The following is a 14,490-nucleotide window of genomic DNA, read 5'->3' as shown; positions in this document are numbered from 1 at the left end:
GATTGCTCGTGCTTCCTAAGATTAGAAATTTAGTTTCAAAGTGGGATCTAGACCCAGTCCTGTGCTTCTGCCAGGAATTTGGATTTCCATAGCCCAAGATCACTCCCCTCTGTATTATGGCCTCATCACACACACATGTTCAATTAAAACCCCAAATTAGAAAGAGTATTCAGGTTTTCTGGTTTCAAAGATTAAAAAAAAGTATTTTCTTTTAGCTAGATCTCTCTCACCAGTGTTATGATTGCTTGTGCTAATCCTAAGATTAGAAATTTAGTTTCAAAGTGGGATCTAGAACCAGTCCTGTGCTTCTGCCAGGAATTTGGATTTCCATAGCCCAAGATCACTCCCCTCTGTTGTATGGCCTCATCACACACACATTTTCTATTAAAAACCCTAAAAAAACATTAGGTGGGAGACTAATGTTTCCCACCTCAGAGATATAATTAGAAATGAGCTCCAGAGAAGTACTTTACTAATTTCTTCCAGTTTTCTTCTATAGTATCTCTCTACTCTAATCATGGTAATGGCCATTACCAAGATTCCCATCTCCCAAGTCTCAGTTCAGCATCCAGCATCTCTCCTCTGAGCTTCGACGGCTACCTTGCTCCTCCCCTAACGTGGCTTCCATCACACTGTATTGCCATTGGCTGTTCAACAGTTTACGACCTCCACTAGACTAAGTTCTGTCTTGTCCGTCATTGTATCCTGGCCCTTAGAATAATGTCTGGTGCAGAGTAGTTGCTCAGTAGTCACTTGTTAAATGAATAAGAGCACTGTTTCTCAGAATCCGCCCACTACTTCTGCTGGCATCTCTGCTGATTTCCCTTTGAACTGGAGAATTATCCTTACCCATTAATGGGGCCTATCATTAATATTCTGTTACATTTCTTTTCCTTTGGGGGCTCTTTCCTCTTTCTGTGAATACATGCATGTATAAATATTTACATTTCTTCTCATATTAAATTACTTCTCCATTCTCACATTTATTTCTTTCCCCTTGCTAATTTTACTTAGAGCATCAAACCTAGATAGCATAATTTCAAATGTGAGCAACTGACCCCTTGTACAAATTGCCAGTGATCGGATCAATAGCCATATATCCAAACAAACAAAAGGCAATATAAGATATTCTTGACATTCCATTCCTTTACATTCCATTTTTTTTCTAATTCTAAGTAAAAACTTTCCTTTCTATGAATTTTTCTATCACTACATCTTATTCACTCACAAAACACTATGTCAGTGGGTTTCAAACTTGAGTGTGTACCAGAATCACCTACATCAAAAACAAAATTCTTGGACCCTACCCATAGGGTTTCTGATTAAGTAGATCTGGGGTGAGGGCTGAGAATGTACATTTTTAACAAGTTTCTAGATACTGCTAATGCCTTTGCATGAGAAGTGCACTTCAGAATCACTATACTGTGTCAGTGATACAGTGTTTAAATGACAAACTAATAATATTAAAAATTAATAAATAATCAAAAATCTATGCACAAAAGGTATTGTTCTGTATGATTGGTTATGACCAAAGGAGGGACTGGAGTCATTCCAGGATGCTACTCCACTATGGCACCACAGCTTAAATGGTCAGCCAGATGTTGAACATCATTCAAAAGAAATAAAGATTTCTGCAATAAAACTGTGTGTATCTCTGGTTATTGAAATTCAAAAAAGCTACAGCAGCCCTGGAAAAAGTGCCAGGAAGGGCATCTAGGCTGACGGAAAGCAAGAGTTCCATTGGACAGAGGCTACCCTATAATAAAAGGAGGTGGTAGGTTTTCTCATTTCAGGATGGTAAAAGTTAAGAAGTGGGACAATACAATTTTCTAAGATCATGAACATTGCAGGTAGACTAATGGCCCAATTCTGAAACCCTAGAATGCACAGCTAGGGTAGTGGGATCCTTTAAAACTCAACTTAGGGAAGTTTATGAGGCAAGTACTACTTTATTCAGTGGGAATACTTTGTGGCACTCATAACCTTCAAGAACAATGTGAGTAAGGAAAGTAAAGATAATGAAAATATATTTTGTCAAGTAGATAATGATAAAATGATAAACTGCTTAGAATGAAAAAGTGAATTAGCCTATAACATAAAAGTGAGGACAAACTATCTCCTCATTACATGCCCCCCAGTGCTGCCTTTGACAAAATAATGTAGTAAACACTCCTTGAGTTTTGCCTCATAACACAGTTCTGACCTTTTCCTTTTTTAAAAAATTGAAATAGGGTCTTCCTCTGTCATCCAGGCTGGAGTGCAGTGACGTGATCATAGCTCACTGCAGCCTCAAGCTCCTAGGCTCTAGTGATCTGCCTTAGCTTCCTGAGTAGCTAGGACTACAGGTACATGACACCATACCTAGCTAATTTTTTTATTTTTTTAGAGACAGGGTCTCACTATGTTGCCAAGGCTGGTCTCGAACTCCTGGGCTCAAGTAATCCTCCCACCTTGGCTTCCCATAGTGCTGGGATTACAGGCATGAGCCACTACACTGGGCCCAGCTCTAACCCTCAAGACCAGATGAGCAATGTAAGACCTTTAGACTTCACGTTGCCCACCTCACCTTGAAATATGACCTGTGATCCAAATTTAGCACCAGTAACAAAAAAATATTAAAGTTAATGAACAATAATCTATCCATTTACTCACATGTGCTCTAGCTTTGAGAGCCTTTCTGGGAATGGTAATTTATGCAGCCCTGATAACTGTGTGAGTCTGAGAACGCTTCTGTCATCCAGGGCTGAATCACTGACAGATAAAGCATGACACATGACACAGTAAAGGAAAAAAGAGTGAGAGAGACACAGATTATGGTTTAAGGTAGGGTTTGCAATACAAATGCTTATGGGGTGAAGCAGGCGAAGCAAAAAAGTGAAGCAGGCTAGGATAAGACAATACGTAGAAGCTGGAAGTGGTGGCTCACGCCCATAATCCCAGCACTTTGGGAGGCTGAGGTGGGCGGATCACCTGAGGTCAGGAGTTTGAGACCAGCCTGGCCAACGTGGTGAAACCCCGTCTCTACTAAAAATACAAAAATTAGTCCGATGTGGTGGCACATGCCTGTAATCCCAGCTACTGGGGAGGCTGAGGCAGGAGAATTGCTTGAACCCGGGAGGCAGAGGTTGCAGTGAGCTGAGATCACACTACTGCGCTCCAGCATGGGTGACAGGAACAAAATTTCATCTTAAAAAAAAAAAAAAAAAAGACAATAGGACAATACGAAGAAGCAGGAATTGTGTTGTTAGTGAGTTTCAGCTTGTTGTTGCAACATAAGAATGCAAAACCACTCATATCTCATGATTTTTTCAGAAATCTAGAAACCTGGACTTTTTATGGGAATTTATCCAGTTTTTTTGTTTTGTTTTGTTTTTGTTTTGTTTTTTAAGCCTATGGGCCAAATGAAACACATCTGCAAATCAGATACGGCCCTTGGCTAAAACGGTCAATTCCCCATCCTAAAATCTCCCAAACTCCTCCTTAGAACTGCATCACGTGGTCATTGCTGAGTACAAGGGAAACCAAGAAGTATAGTTTTTTTGTTTTTTTGTTTTTTGTGTGTGGACAGAGTACATTGTTGGTATTAATAAAATCTGGATTATATTACTAAGCAAAAAAGGAAGTCACACATCCTAAGGAGGGAAGATGCCCCATGGTTTGGAACACTAGACCTAAGAGATTCCACAAATATCTAACTTTTCAGCAATCTCCTTTCTCTCTGCCCTTGAACGATCCTTGGAGGTCTCTAGATCAATATATTGGCCTGAGTATAATGTGACTTATACTGTTAACTATATAACCATAATGAATTGAAGGACTGTAGTCACTGTGCCAAATGTGGCCATTTTCAGTATAGTGCAGGTCTATATTAAGCAAACACGTGAAAGAAAAGATACGCTAAAAATTCCAGGTACACAAATTAAAACTTGAATTACTACTTTTTCTAGGACTTTCATGATATGACAGATGTACTTCTCCTGTCATTGCCCTAGTCTCAAGACAAGCAAATGTTTGAGAAGTCATTAGATTTAAATTACTTTGGGAAATATCATTGAAGTCAAAAGCTATACGGAACAAGTACATATTTCTCATTTTCATGTCAATGACTGTCTTATTTGAAGAGTCGATTGTACTCATTTTAAAACCCAGAAAAAGATGGCAATAATCTACCAGTAATGATGCAATGGTCATGGGTGGAGATTGATTAAGCCTTCAGGACTGCCTTATCATTTACCTGATTTTACATTTGCTGAACTTCGCCTTAAACAACGTAGGTGTGATGCATCTGAGACACTAGGCAGAATACTAGTTTCAGGTGTTCTGTAGTCTCAGGAGATCTGAATTCACTATTAATTTCACCTAGAATTCATTTTCTTCAAATTTTTTGATAATCAAGGAGTACTTAACCACCTTTTCCATTCACTGGGAAGAAAAGGAAACTATTTGTTTCCATATTTGCATTTGATTCATTTCAAGTTTTTTTTTTATTTGCTTTTTCATTTTGTGGGGTTGAATTTTTGGGAGGGTACCAGTGATGAAGTACTCTTGATTCAACATCTCTAGTCATTAAGATGTTCTAGAACTAATGATGTCTGAGGAGTCTGACAACAGCAACACAAATTCACATTTGAACATTAAATCCCCAGTGCTGGAGCTGCTTACTCTGGGTCACGCTAACCAACTCTCATGCGCCTTCATCTGTTCATTGAAGAGGGCTTCCAGCCTTGGTAGAGCCAATATTTGTGTTTCAATCTAGCCAAGTCTTACTGTAGTTCATAGTTCCCCTTTCAGTAAGAAATGTCAAGGCCCTGCCCTTTCTTGCAGTTTTAGGGAATGGTTTTTCTGTATCTTCATATTCCAAAGCAGGAATCAGATGGGAATTAGTATTTTCCTTGTCAACCTAAAAGTTTCACTTATATCACATTTGCCCTCAGCAACCCATGTTAAGTCTTGTGAATCAATCCTTAATTCAGACTTTTAAACTCACAGTTCATGATATAAAATACCCCTCTGTATTATACAGACATTGCTTTGGACTAGACATATGAGAAATCCAGCTCTGTAGCTTAGCTAAAATTTATTTTAATCTTCTCATGTAGCAAGAAATCAGGAGGTAGGCTGGTATAGTGGCTGTGCAAGGTTGTCATTGCAAGTCAAGTTTCCCTAGAAAGCAGACTTTGTCACGGAAACTGCATGTATGAAGTTTACTGGGGAGAGCACCTGGGATCAACAACATGTAGGGTAAAGGCAGGCAGCAGGATTGTATAAGAGGAAGAATTTGGGCTGTGGTATGGTCACAAGACCTCAGCGAAACCTGCAGAGAGCTGTGAAGCTGGTCTTTCAGAATCTTTCAGTGTTGGACCAAGGTGGCAGGCATCTATACTCTTCATCAACTAATCACTGGATGTGGGCTGCCTGCCGGGAAGGGGCATGACCTGAACTGGGGTGTCTGTCTTAAGCTGAGGGCAATTCTCAGAGAGGGCTCATAGCAGAGGGACACGAGCTATCAACAGACCCAGGGGTGGAGATTAGTGGTGGACTCCTGAAGGGGGATCAGGCAGCATAGCACAGTGCCCAGCACAGCTGTCCATGTCCCAGACTCCTTCTGCCTTCCTGATCTGCCATTATTAGCATGTGGCTTTCATGCTCATGGATGATTCATGATCTCAAGATCACTTCCACCCCCAGCCTTATTTCTGCACTCTAGACAGGAAGAAGGAGCGCCTGTATCAGGAAAGCAACTGTTACCCAGAAATGTTCAGCAATCTTCTACTTATGTCTCATTGGCCAGAGCTTGTCAGATGGCTGCTCTAGTTGCAAGAGATGATGGGAAATGTGTGTTTCAGCCAAAAACATTGCTGTCTTGACCAAAATCAGCGTTTAGAATTTTTAAAGAAAAAGAAGAAATGTGTACGGCATTAGCAACTAGCAGTTCTCCCAAAGCATCTGATTTTCAAAAAGAGTTAACTGTCTTTGGCAAGGAGTTAGTGGCTCTATAAACCTCAAGGATTTTTTTTCTATTTTGTTTTCAGGAGTCACTTTATCTTAAATTTTATACTAGTTGTACTACTATCTCCTTCTGCAGTCACTGGTGTTCAGACTTCATTTTCTAATAGTCGTGTTTATCTCAAAATAATAATTCTTAAACTTCTGAGTGACTACTCTCCTTTGCCCTTTCTCTCTCACATCCATGTACATATACAGACACATAGGATTTCACTATTTCTGTGATGTTGAAAGTCAGTGATGATAAATAATTATTATTAGATCTTCATCTGTGCTGGATCAAACTAAGGTACATCTAGAGATAAAGGAAAAGAAAGACCTTTGTCAAAAGGATCACAAAGAGAACAGAAGTATAAGTCAAAGGTGGGGAATCCTGCTAAATTAGAATTGGCTGGGAGTACAGTTGCCAGATTTAGCTAATCAAAATGCAGGATGCCCAGTTAAATTTGAATTTCACCTACTTTTATTTTCTTCTGTGCCAGGGTCTCACTCTGTCACTTAGGCTGGAAGGCAGTGGCGTGATCATGGCTCAATGCAGCCTCAACTGGTTAGGCTTATGCAATTCTCCCACCTCAGCCTTCCCAGTAGCTGGGACTACAGGTATGCACCACGACACCTCGCTAATTTTCAAATTTTTGTAGACATGGGAACTTGCTGTGTTTGCCCAGGCTGTACTCGAACTCCTGGGCCCAAGCGATTGTCCCATCTTGGCCTCCCAAAGTGCTGAGATTATAGGCATGAGCCACCATGCCCACCCCTAAATTTGAGTTTCAGACAAATAACAAATAATGCCAATATATCCCAAATATACTTCTACAAATTGCATAGGACATAATGATACTAAAATTTACTTGTTGTTCATCTGAATTTCAAATTTCACTGGGTATCCTGTATTTTATCTGGCCACCCTAACCAGAAGGAATAATGTTCACACTGTCACAGGGTTATATACTGCCATTGTGCCCATTTCTATAGCTATTAACGTCAACCACTGCCTTGGAACTTTTCCACCAACCTCTAGTCTGAGAACAGCTGTCCAATATTTCTGGAAACGAATTAATTGATGCAGCTAAAGCTAAATAATTTCTTACAACAAATTACATTTTTAATATTTACTGGATCACAGATTCCCCTAGGGTACGTGGATAGGTTTCATGTACCTTAATGGGTCTCTGAATCCACCAAGATTGTGTAGAAAACTGTGTGTATGGACATTTTCCAGGAGAGGAAGGTCATAGCTCTCATCACTTTCTTTCTTTTTTTTTTTTTTTTTTTTTTGAGACAGAGTCTCACTCTGTCACCCAGGTTGGAGTGCAGTGGCGTGATCTCGGCTCACCGCAACCTCCGCCTCCTGGGTTCAAGCGATTATCCTGCCTCAGCCTCCTGAGTAGCTGGGATTACAGGCATGTGCCAATATGCCCAGCTAATTTTTTATTTTTAGTAAAGACGGGGTTTTTCCACGTTGGTCAGGCTGATCTCGAACTCCCAACCTCAGGCGATCCACCTGCCTCGGCCTCCCAAAGTGCTGGGATTACAGGCTTGAGCCACCACGCCTGGCCTCATCCCATTCTAAAAGGAGTAATGACTCAAAAAACTGTTCAATCCCAGGCATAGGGCAGCTTGTTAACTTATCTTGGTTATTTTATATGGGGACAGAAGTAGAAATATCAGTCATAGAACAAATGCTTTAGAATTCTTCTTTTAGGGAAATTTGGAGCCAATATGAGAGTAAACTCTTTTCTTTGACAGTCCAAAGTCAATTGTAGAGTTAGACATTAGTCAGAAGTATTAATAAGCAATACTTCTTAATCTTAGAAATCACTCACACTGCTTGCTTAGCACCTATGTGAGTGAGGTTTCTCTTCTTTAACTATTGAGCTGTTTCAAAGGAGGGAGACCACCATACTCCCTCTCTCACCATCAGTTTTTGGAGGGGCAGATTGAGAGGTTTGTCTACACTCAAAACCTGTAGACCTGGCCTTGTCACTATTTTTCTTAAGTGTCTTGTTCATTCATGGAGCTTGACGGTGAGGACCTCCAATTAGAATTCTTTGCTTTTCATTTGGGATTCTGTTCTCTTATAGGAGATACTACAAAATAGCAAGCATAGAAACAGTCTCATGAGCTAATGTAAGAAAGTGGAATTCTTTTTTGTGCTCCCTTCTGTTCCCAGTGCAAAGGAATGGTCTAACCCTTGAAGCATCATGCTCTACTAAAAACAGTTTTCTGAATTCATGTGCTTGTAAATGATGCACTCATTGTACCATGGTAAATTTTCAGGAAAGCTTCCAGCCACATGTGCAGGTTTCTCCAATAGTCTGTGGCATACCACCATTAACTACATCTCAGAGTGAGTTATGCCCAGTAGACCATTAGCATTTTGAAGGAATCATATCTTATTTGACTTTTTTCCTTCCAGATCTAATTTATTGCCTAGAATACAATAGAGAGTCATAAATGTTTCTTGAGTGATTGAAAGGGTGGATGAATGAATAAATTAATGAATAAATAAAAGTTGCATAAGACCCCAAGGAGCAGGCTTAAGATAGCTTGGTCAGGGGCTAATATCAACATTTCCTCTTGTGTATGCACACCTCTCCTTTGAGAACTCAGAATGCAGAATTATACATTCCTCTCCAGCCTCTAGAAAGGAGGAAACAGATTTAGAATTTTTATTCTACTCCAGAGGGATTTTATCTTTTATTTTGAATATTCTGTTGAATTGATCTGGGAAAGAGAAAACAGATTCCAAGATTCTAGATTCATCTTTAAATGTAGCCTATCAGGCTCATAAACAAGAACTCAGGGGCAGAGAAGTCTTCTGGAAGGAATTGTTTTCTAAGCTGAGACTTCCCAGATGAACGAGGATTAGTTAAGCAAATGGAGTAATGAGTGTTGAGGCAATGGGAGAAACACGTGTTCTGAATAGAGAAACCATACCTGAATGCCATAGTCCAAGGGTGGGAAGTTCCTGGGCACATTTGAGAAAATCAGACAGGGTTTATAAACTAAATCGAGAAGTGCCACCTTGAGCATGGGCAAGTTCCTACATCCTCCCTGCTGGGCCCATGCCTCAGGAGACCTGTGCTTTGGAGAGCCTTCCTCAAAATTTCCTAAGTTTCCCTCCAATGTTTCAGACCATTTGGCTATGGCAGTGCCATTTGGGCAGGGCACCCAGAGCTCCGACTGGGATTTGCATGGAACCTCTATTTCTCTCCCTCAGAGTACTCTCTAATCTACCTCATATGTGGGGTTGGACAGATGACCCAGGGAGCTCTGGGACTCATACTATGGGGTTTTCTTAGGGCTGCAGGACCAGGGCTTGTTCCTAGAATGGTAGTCTGGCACGCAGATTGCTCCCGCTGGCAGGTGCAGTATTTTTTGCATATAATCTCATGAGATTGGGCCACTGGAATGATGTTGACATGCTGGTTTGGGATGGCTCAAACTGTTTCCATAGACAGAGGCCCCACCAAAAATATTTTCGCAGACCACGCATACTCTATGGGTGGCTTTGTTAAGGAATTTGGACTTTATCTCAAGAGTAAGAGAAAAAAATCAAACTACATTAACCCCAAACCCATTTTGTCTAAATCTCTTTTTCATTAAATTTTTTATTATAGTAAAATGTAAATAACATAAAATTTACCATTTTAGCCATTTCTGTACAGTTCAATGGCATCAACATCTTTAATGCAACCATTAAATCTCTCATTTGGTATGGTAAGAAACGAAAGCCCAGAGAGGCCAACTGGCTAATCAAGGTCACACATGTTACTAGCGGAAGAGCTCTGCATTGTGCAGTCAGTGCTATTTCCACCTTTCCAGTTCATTCATTTAATGGTTAAGTAAACTGAATCCTGAAAGGCAAAGTGACCTTGACCAAGCCAAGAGCAGGACTAGCAAGATCTCTTGACCTCAGGCCAGTGCTCGACTTTCTCCATCTCACTACTCCAGGCTGCCCTGACCTCCCTCCCGCATCGTCTGCCTTCCCTAGTTCTTTCTACCAGAAATTCTGAGCTTTCTTGCGCCAAAATGTGAGTTTCACACAGCCAATTAGCACCTAAAAATGATTTTCTAAATCAGTACTTGGGGAGTGTCAAATCCATTGGTTGCAATATGTTTTCACACCAAACTTCAGTAATTTGTCAGTTATGGGTGAAAAAAACTATGTGCCGCCATTTCCCATCACTACTAAAGTTCTTCATGCAGAATTTTTGGCTGTAAATCAAGTTTAAGGAACCCATAGAGTAATTTAGATTATTTCCAATGCATTATATACATTGGGATTAGTTCGCTTAAATATATGACCATTTAAGAGTGTCTGGCACATAGTAAGTGATCAATAAATATTTGTTGAATAAAGAAATGCAGGTATTATTCATTGAATTGAATTTTTCCATTTAAAAAAACGGAGGTATAATTTACACGCAGTACAATTCACCCTTTTAGGTGTACAGTTCCGAGAGTTTTGACAAATGTTTATGATCATGTCACCACTACCACAACCAAGATATAGAATAATTCTTTCATCCCCAAAATTACTCTGTGCCCCATTGTAGTCAAGCTCCTTCCCTACCTTCAGCCCCTGGCAACCATTGATCTCTTTTCTGTCCGTATAAGTTTGCCTTTTTGAGTATGTTATATAAATGAATTCATACAGTATGCAGCCTTTTGAGCCTGGTTTTTTTCACTCAGCATTATGTTTTTGGGGTGCTTCTATGTTGATGCATGCATTAGTAGTTCATTCCTATATTCCACTGTATGCAGCAAGTCCGCAAATAACATTGTTATTGTAACATTGATGAAAATAAAAATATTGATTCCTCCACTATCTGTGTGGAGTTTGCATTTTCTCCCCATGTCTGTGTAGGTTTCATCTGGATACTCCACTTTCTCCCACATCGCAAAGCTGTCCATCTTAGGTTCATTGATACACCTAAATGGTTCCAGTCCAAGTGAGGCTGGGAGCATGTGTGAGTGTGCCCTGCAAAGGAATGACATACTGTCCAGGGCTGGTTCCCATCTTTCACCCTGTGCTGCTGTAATAGGCTCTAGCCATCCATGACCTGAACTGGAATGAGCCAGTAAAGGATGATCTTATTTGTTTTTATTAATTTCTCTTTTTTTTTTTTTTTTTTTTTTTGACAGAGTCTCGCTCTGTCGCCCAGGCTGGAGTGCAGTGGCGTGATCTTGGCTCACTGTAAACTCCACATCCCGGGTTCATGCCATTCTCCTGCCTCAGCCTCCCTAAGTTTTCTTAATGTATTATAGTTCACAGTTATTTCAATGCCTAATATTGGAAGTGTTTTGGTCCTTATTCAAAAGTTTGGTGATGTTTTTGTGACCAGAAATATATTGTAGGAGCTTTACTCTTGCTTGTATCAATTAGCATATGGTAAAATTGGTTTTCGTTATATGTCATTTTTCTGAAAGTTGCAGTTTCCGACAACCCGTTGTACCATAGTTTTTGCCTGTTTCCCATTTGAAAGGTACTTGGGCTGTTTCCAGATTTTATTATGCATTGGATTTCAACTTCAGTGTTTCTTTGTTTAAAGGCCTGTCAGCATCTGAGACTGTAGGAAGAAAGTGTCTTCAAAATCCCTATTAATTGTATGATCTGTGTTAGAAGTGATAGAATATTAGAGTTAAGGCAAAGTGTAAGTCTAACTTCCTGCCAGCAAAGCAAGAGGTACAATGTGAAGCATGAACGTAGATCCTGAATGGTGTTGGATGGATTAGAACCTGGGTCTGGACCCTCATTCTGGCTCTGCTTTAGAATCTTGGTGGGTGGGTGTTTGACCTTTTCCTGGCTAATGTGTATCTTGAGAACATTTTGTCCACATGCTGGGGCAAACATACCATATTATGAGACCTGTTCCCTTTTCCCAATATTTTTTGCAGCTACAGCAGTCACTTGCCCATGACCTCGCTAGTCAAATACAGTACAGGAGACTGATTTTTATGAGAACAAGAGAGATCCATTTTCTGGGAAGCGAGGCTGTCTGGCTTAAGACAACAGCAAGAGGAGGAAGTCTGGCACCACAGCTTAGCATTGCCAATCCAGTTTATGATGTCTGTGATCAGTAGCAATGTTAGCTGAAAAGGGATCATTTGTTGTAGCTAAGAACACTACTATCTTAGCAGAAAGGGCCAGAAATTGAGCCTTCTGATGTTGTTTTCTTATCTGATTATTCTTCTCTGGTTATTTTTATCTGTAAAATAGATCATAAAATAAATCAAAATTCTTGACATTTTTATGGGTAACTCTGGGTATTTTTCCCTGTATCAGACGTAGTGGTCTCATTTGAGGATCCACCAAAGAAATCACACTCAGGTTTCATGAATTGTTTGGCTTTCCCTACAAATGCATTTTTATCTTACGGATATAATGAATTACATATGTGATGGTGTTTCCTTATGTTATTGGCTGCTAGAGAAATCAGAGCCAAATTTGTGGCCCGTCTTCAGCAGTTTCATAGACTTTTAGACATTTCTTTTGTATTTCATATTTACTATACTTTCATCTTATTTTTTGACTTTTAAAAAATCTTTATTCCAAGTTCCCTCACTTTAAAAAGTTTATATTATAAAGAAAAAATGGAACATTATCTTACTACCCAGATAACTCCAGGATATGTATAATTGGTTACAAAATTAAAACTCTACAGAAAGGTACAAAAGAAAAATAAAAGTTTCTCATCTCTTCTAACATCCAATTTCCCAAAGACAACCACATTTCCTTCCAGGAAAAAAACATAATTCCGTGAACATTTATTTAAAATTAAATTACAATTGAAAGGGTAAAGAACTTCCTTACCCCTATAGTTAGAGATCATAATGATGTTCTAAATCATTACATTTGCTATCTCAGTATAATTTTTATAATAGATCAAAAGACCCTCAAAGCATATAGTAGTCTGAAAACCACAATTGTTTGACATTTGATGATTTGCAACTATAGTGCAAAATCTTGTTGAATAATTACTGAGGCTATCTCTGCTAACTGCACAAGTAGACTTGCTAGCATTGAGAATACAGTTGACCCTTGAACAATGCCGGGGTTGGGGTGCTGACCCCTGTGCATTAGAAAACTTATGTATAAATTTTGACTCTTTCAAATTATAACTACTAATAACCTACTGTTGATTGGAAGCCTTCCTAGTAATAATAAACAGTCTCCTAACACATATTTTGTATGTTAGATGTATTATATACTATATTCTTACAATAAAGTCAGCCAGAGATAAGAAAATATTATTAATCCCACTACTGAGTATATACCCAAAAGAAAGTAAATCAAGTATATTGAAGAGATATCTGCACTACTCTGTTTGTTGCAGCACTGTTTACAATATCTAAGATTCAGAAGCAACCTAAGTGTCCATGAACAGATGAATGGATAAAGAAAATGTGATACATGTACATAATAAAGTACTATTCAGCCATAAAGAAGAATGAGATCCAGTCACTCACGATAACATGGGTGGAACTGAAGATCATTATGTTAAGTGAAATAAGCCAGGCACAGAAAGACAAACATCACATGTTCTCACTTATTTGTAGGATCTAAAAATCAAAAACAATGAAATTCATGAACATAGAGGGTAGAAGGATGGTTACGAGAGGCTGAGAATTGTAGTGGAGGGATTGTGGGGAGGTAGAGGAGAGTTATTGGGCACAAAAAATGCATGAATAAGACCTATTATTTGATATCACAATAAGGTGACTATAGTCAATAAAAACTTAACAGTATATTGTAAAAATAACTTAAAGAATGTAATTGGATTGTTTGTAACTCAAAGAATAAATGGTTGAGGGGATGGATATTCCATTCTCCATGGTGCGATTATTTTACATTGCATGCCTGTATCAAAATGTTTCATGTCCTCCATAAATATATACAACTACTATGTACACCCAAAAATTTAACAAATAATATTTTAAAAAATAATAAAAAAGAACACATTATTTAGAAAGTCATAAGGAAGAGGAAATATGCTTACTGTTCATTAAGTGGAAGTGGATCATCATAAAGGTATTCATCTTTATCATCTTTGTATTGAATAGGCTGAAGAGCAGGAAGAAGAGGAGAGGTTGGTCTTGCCATCTTAGGGGTGGCAGAAGCAGAAGATAATCCATGCATAAATGGACCTGCACAGTCCAAAGCTGTGTTCTTCAAGGGTCAACTGTATATTTATTTAAATTTACATAAAGAGATCATATTCTACATAATTTTTTGTACCTTGTTTCTTTTTCTTTTCGACTAATAATATATCTTAGAGATTTTTTCTCTCAGAATATATAGAAAGCACTTATTTTAAAAAGGTCTCCGTAGTATTCTACCTTATTAATGCAACACAATTTACTTAACTGGTCTCCTGAATAGTGAACCCTTTCGTTTTCTCCATTTTTTCACTATTATAAAAAATTTTCAATGAATATTCCTTGTATTAATCTGTTTTCACACTGGTATAAAGAAAT

The sequence above is a fragment of the Pongo abelii genome, chromosome 2 (genome assembly GCF_028885655.2).
Source record: "Pongo abelii isolate AG06213 chromosome 2, NHGRI_mPonAbe1-v2.0_pri, whole genome shotgun sequence".
Classification (NCBI taxonomy): domain Eukaryota; kingdom Metazoa; phylum Chordata; class Mammalia; order Primates; family Hominidae; genus Pongo; species Pongo abelii.
Note: the sequence above shows the minus strand (reverse complement) of the source record.